The sequence below is a fragment of the Telmatherina bonti genome, assembly GCF_933228915.1.
Source record: "Telmatherina bonti genome assembly, chromosome: 10".
Taxonomy (NCBI): domain Eukaryota; kingdom Metazoa; phylum Chordata; class Actinopteri; order Atheriniformes; family Telmatherinidae; genus Telmatherina; species Telmatherina bonti.
Window position 1 is genome coordinate 42,094,674 of NC_136628.1, and position 6,620 is coordinate 42,101,293.

Below are 6,620 nucleotides of genomic sequence, written 5' to 3' on the forward strand. Positions count from 1 at the left end.
TTGCCATGTCCTGCTGCACATGTTGCCATGTCCACCTGCAGATGTTGCCATGTCCACCTGCAGACGTTGCCATGTCCACCTGCAGACGTTGCCATGTCCTGCTGCACATGTTGCCATGTCCACCTGCAGATGTTGCCATGTCCTGCAGCAGATGTTGCCATGTCCTGCTGCAGACGTTGCCATGTCCACCTGCAGACGTTGCCATGTCCACCTGCAGATGTTGCCATGTCCACCTGCAGATGTTGCCATGTCCACCTGCAGACGTTGCCATGTCCACCTGCAGACGTTGCCATGTCCTGCTGCACATGTTGCCATGTCCACCTGCAGACGTTGCCATGTCCTGCCGCACATGTTGCCATGTCCTGCAGCAGATGTTGCCATGTCCACCTGCAGATGTTGCCATGTCCACCTGCAGACGTTGCCATGTCCACCTGCAGACGTTGCCATGTCCTGCTGCACATGTTGCCATGTCCACCTGCAGATGTTGCCATGTCCTGCAGCAGATGTTGCCATGTCCTGCTGCAGACGTTGCCATGTCCACCTGCAGACGTTGCCATGTCCACCTGCAGATGTTGCCATGTCCACCTGCAGATGTTGCCATGTCCTGCTGCAGATGTTGCCATGTCCACCTGCAGATGTTGCCATGTCCTGCAGCAGATGTTGCCATGTCCACCTGCAGATGTTGCCATGTCCACCTGCAGACGTTGCCATGTCCACCTGCAGACGTTGCCATGTCCTGCTGCAGATGTTGCCATGTCCTGCTGCAGATGTTGCCATGTCCACCTGCAGATGTTGCCATGTCCACCTGCAGACGTTGCCATGTCCACCTGCAGACGTTGCCATGTCCTGCTGCACATGTTGCCATGTCCACCTGCAGACGTTGCCATGTCCTGCTGCACATGTTGCCATGTCCACCTGCAGACGTTGCCATGTCCACCTGCAGACGTTGCCATGTCCTGCTGCACATGTTGCCATGTCCACCTGCAGATGTTGCCATGTCCACCTGCAGACGTTGCCATGTCCACCTGCAGATGTTGCCATGTCCTGCTGCAGATGTTGCCATGTCCACCTGCAGATGTTGCCAAGTCCTGCTGCAGATGTTGCCATGTCCTGCTGCAGATGTTGCCATGTCCTGCAGCAGATGTTGCCATGTCCACCTGCAGATGTTGCCATGTCCACCTGCAGATGTTGCCATGTCAACCTGCAGACGTTGCCATGTCCACCTGCAGACGTTGCCATGTCCACCTGCAGACGTTGCAATATCCACCTGCAGATGTTGCCATGTCCTGCTGCAGATGTTGCCATGTCCTGCTGCAGATGTTGCCATGTCCTGCTGCAGATGTTGCCATGTCCACCTGCAGATGTTGCCATGTCCACCTGCAGACGTTGCCATGTCCACCTGCAGATGTTGCCATGTCCACCTGCAGACGTTGCCATGTCCACCTGCAGACGTTGCCATGTCCACCTGCAGACGTTGCCATGTCCACCTGCAGATGTTGCCATGTCCTGCTGCAGACGTTGCCATGTCCTGCTGCAGACGTTGCCATGTCCTGCAGCAGATGTTGCCATGTCCTGCAGCAGATGTTGCCATGTCCACCTGCAGATGTTGCCATGTCCACCTGCAGATGTTGCCATGTCCACCTGCTGACGTTTCCATGTCCACCTGCAGATGTTGCCATGTCCACCTGCAGATGTTGCCATGTCAACCTGCAGACGTTGCCATGTCCTGCTGCAGATGTTGCCATGTCAACCTGCAGACGTTGCCATGTCCTGCTGCAGATGTTGCCATGTCCACCTGCAGATGTTGCCATGTCCACCTGCAGACGTTGCCATGTCCTGCTGCAGATGTTGCCATGTCCACCTGCAGACGTTGCCATGTCCACCTGCAGACGTTGCCATGTCCTGCTGCAGACGTTGCCATGTCCACCTGCAGACGTTGCCATGTCCTGCTGCAGATGTTGCCATGTCCACCTGCAGATGTTGCCATGTCCTGCAGCAGATGTTGCCATGTCCTGCTGCAGATGTTGCCATGTCCTGCTGCAGATGTTGCCATGTCCTGCTGCACATGTTGCCATGTCCACCTGCAGACGTTGCCATGTCCACCTGCAGACGTTGCCATGTCCACCTGCAGACGTTGCCATGTCCACCTGCAGATGTTGCCATGTCCTGCAGCAGATGTTGCCATGTCCACCTGCAGACGTTGCCATGTCCACCTGCAGACGTTGCCATGTCCACCTGCAGACGTTGCCATGTCCACCTGCAGATGTTGCCATGTCCACCTGCAGATGTTGCCATGTCCACCTGCAGACGTTGCCATGTCCTGCTGCAGACGTTGCCATGTCCTGCTGCACATGTTGCCATGTCCTGCTGCACATGTTGCCATGTCCTGCTGCACATGTTGCCATGTCCACCTGCAGATGTTGCCATGTCCACCTGCAGATGTTGCCATGTCCACCTGCAGATGTTGCCATGTCCACCTGCAGACGTTGCCATGTCCACCTGCAGACGTTGCCATGTCCTGCTGCACATGTTGCCATGTCCACCTGCAGACGTTGCCATGTCCTGCTGCACATGTTGCCATGTCCACCTGCAGATGTTGCCATGTCCTGCAGCAGATGTTGCCATGTCCACCTGCAGATGTTGCCATGTCCACCTGCAGACGTTGCCATGTCCACCTGCAGACGTTGCCATGTCCTGCTGCAGATGTTGCCATGTCCACCTGCAGATGTTGCCAAGTCCTGCTGCAGATGTTGCCATGTCCTGCTGCAGATGTTGCCATGTCCACCTGCAGATGTTGCCATGTCCACCTGCAGATGTTGCCATGTCCACCTGCAGATGTTGCCATGTCCACCTGCAGACGTTGCCATGTCCACCTGCAGACGTTGCCATGTCCACCTGCAGATGTTGCCATGTCCACCTGCAGACGTTGCCATGTCCACCTGCAGACGTTGCCATGTCCACCTGCAGATGTTGCCATGTCCACCTGCAGACGTTGCCATGTCCACCTGCAGACGTTGCCATGTCCACCTGCAGACGTTGCCATGTCCTGCAGCAGACGTTGCCATGTCCTGCAGCAGATGTTGCCATGTCCTGCAGCAGACGTTGCCATGTCCACCTGCAGACGTTGCCATGTCCTGCAGCAGATGTTGCCATGTCCACCTGCAGACGTGGCCATGTCCACCTGCAGATGTTGCCATGTCCACCTGCAGACGTTGCCATGTCCGGCCGCAGACGTTGCCATGTCCACCTGCAGACGTTGTCATGTCCACCTGCAGACGTTGCCATGTCCACCTGCAGACGTTGCCATGTCCACCTGCAGACGTTGCCATGTCAACCTGCAGACGTTGCCATGTCCTGCTGCAGATGTTGCCATGTCCACCTGCAGACGTTGCCATGTCCACCTGCAGACGTTGCCATGTCCACCTGCAGATGTTGCCATGTCCTGCTGCAGATGTTGCCATGTCCTGCTGCAGATGTTGCCATGTCCCGCTGCAGTTGTTGCCATGTCCCGCTGCAGTTGTTGCCATGTCCCGCTTCAGATGTTGCCATGTCCTGCTGCAGATGTTACCATGTCCTGCTGCAGACGTTGCCATGTCCTGCTGCAGACGTTGCCATGTCCTGCTGCAGATGTTGCCATGTCCCGCTGCAGATGTTGCCATGTCCCGCTGCAGACGTTTCCATGTCCACCTGCGGATCTTGCCATGTCCACCTAAAAATGTTGCCATGTCCACTTGCTGATGTTGCCATTTCCACCTGCAGATGTTGCCATGTCCTGCTGCAGGTGTTGCCATGTCCTGCTGCAGATGTTGCCATGTCCTGCTGCAGGTGTTGCCATGTCCTGCTGCAGATGTTGCCATGACAACCTGCAGACGTTGCCATGTCCTGCTGAGGACGTTGCCATGTCCACCTGAGGACGTTGCCATGTCCTGCTGCAGACGTTGCCATGTCCTGCAGCAGATGTTGCCATGTCCTGCTGCGGACGTTGCCATGTCCACCTGCGGACGTTGCCATGTCCTGCTGAGGACGTTGCCATGTCCTGCAGCAGACGTTGCCATGTCCCGCTGCAGATGTTGCCATGTCCACCTGCAGACGTTGCCATGTCCGGCTGCAGACGTTGCCATGTCCGGCTGCAGACGTTGCCATGTCCACCTGCAGACGTTGCCATGTCCGGCTGCAGACGTTGCCATGTCCACCTGCAGACGTTGCCATGTCCACCTGCAGACGTTGCCATGTCCACCTGCAGACGTTGCCATGTCCACCTGCAGATGTTGCCATGTCCTGCTGCAGATGTTGCCATGTCCACCTGCAGACGTTGTCATGTCCACCTGCAGACGTTGCCATGTCCACCTGCAGACGTTGCCATGTCCTGCTGCAGATGTTGCCATGTCAACCTGCAGACGTTGCCATGTCCACCTGCAGACGTTGCCATGTCCACCTGCAGATGTTGCCATGTCCACCTGCAGATGTTGCCATGTCCACCTGCAGATGTTGCCATGTCCACCTGCAGACGTTGCCATGTCCACCTGCAGACGTTGCCATGTCCACCTGCAGACGTTGCCATGTCCACCTGCAGACGTTGCCATGTCCTGCAGCAGATGTTGCCATGTCCTGCTGCAGATGTTGCCATGTCCTGCTGCAGATGTTGCCATGTCATGCTGCAGATGTTGCCATGTCCCGCTGCAGACGTTGCCATGTCCTCCTGCAAATGTTTCCATGTCCTGCTGCAGACGTTGCCACGTCCTGCTGCAGACGTTGCCATGTCCACCTGCAGACGTTGCCATGTCCTGCAGCAGATGTTGCCATGTCCTGCTGCAGATGTTGCCATGTCCTGCTGCAGAAGTTGCCATGTCCTGCTGCAGATGTTGCCATGTCCCGCTGCAGTTGTTGCCATGTCCCGCTGCAGTTGTTGCCATGTCCCGCTTCAGATGTTGCCATGTCCTGCTGCAGATGTTACCATGTCCCGCTGCAGACGTTGCCATGTCCACCTGCAGACGTTGCCATGTCCACCTGCAGACGTTGCCATGTCCACCTGCAGACGTTGCCATGTCCACCTGCAGACGTTGCCATGTCCACCTGCAGATGTTGCCATGTCCTGCTGCAGATGTTGCCATGTCCTGCTGCAGATGTTGCCATGTCCCGCTGCAGACGTTGCCATGTCCTGCTGCAGATGTTGCCATGTCCTGCTGCAGATGTTGCCATGTCCCGCTGCAGATGTTGCCATGTCCCGCTGCAGATGTTGCCATGTCCAGCTAAAAATGTTGCCATGTCCACTTGCTGATGTTGCCATTTCCACCTGCAGATGTTGCCATGTCCTGCTGCAGGTGTTGCCATGTCCTGCTGCAGATGTTGCCATGTCCTGCTGCAGGTGTTGCCATGTCCTGCTGCAGATGTTGCCATGACAACCTGCAGACGTTGCCATGTCCTGCTGAGGACGTTGCCATGTCCACCTGAGGACGTTGCCATGTCCTGCTGCAGACGTTGCCATGTCCTGCTGAGGACGTTGCCATGTCCACCTGAGGACGTTGCCATGTCCTGCTGAGGACGTTGCCATGTCCTGCAGCAGATGTTGCCATGTCCTGCTGCAGATGTTGCCATGACAACCTTCAGACGTTGCCATGTCCTGCTGAGGACGTTGCCATGTCCACCTGCGGACGTTGCCATGTCCACCTGCAGACGTTGCCATGTCCTGCTGCAGACGTTGCCATGTCCCGCTGCAGATGTCGCCATGTCCTGCTGCAGATGTTGCCATGTCCACCTGCAGACGTTGCCATGTCCGGCTGCAGACGTTGCCATGTCCGGCTGCAGACGTTGCCATGTCCACCTGCAGACGTTGCCATGTCCGGCTGCAGACGTTGCCATGTCCACCTGCAGACGTTGCCATGTCCACCTGCAGACGTTGCCATGTCCACCTGCAGACGTTGCCATGTCCACCTGCAGACGTTGCCATGTCCACCTGCAGACGTTGCCATGTCAACCTGCAGACGTTGCCATGTCAACCTGCAGACGTTGCCATGTCCTGCTGCAGATGTTGCCATGTCCACCTGCAGACGTTGCCATGTCCACCTGCAGACGTTGCCATGTCCACCTGCAGACGTTGCCATGTCCACCTGCAGACGTTGCCATGTCCACCTGCAGACGTTGCCATGTCCTGCTGCAGACGTTGCCATGTCCACCTGCAGACGTTGCCATGTCCACCTGCAGACGTTGCCATGTCCTGCAGCAGATGTTGCCATGTCCTGCTGCAGATGTTGCCATGTCCGGCTGCAGATGTTGCCATGTCCCGCTTCAGATGTTGCCATGTCCAGCTGCAGATGTTACCATGTCCTGCTGCAGACGTTGCCATGTCCACCTGCAGACGTTGCCATGTCCTGCTGCAGATGTTGCCATGTCCTGCTGCAGATGTTGCCATGTCCTGCTGCAGGTGTTGCCATGTCCTGCTGCAGATGTTGCCATGTCCTGCTGCAGACGTTGCCATGACAACCTGCAGACGTTGCCATGTCCACCTGAGGACGTTGCCATGTCCACCTGAGGACGTTGCCATGTCCACCTGAGGACGTTGCCATGTCCTGCTGCAGACGTTGCCATGTCCTGCAGCAGATGTTGCCATGTCCTGCTGCAGA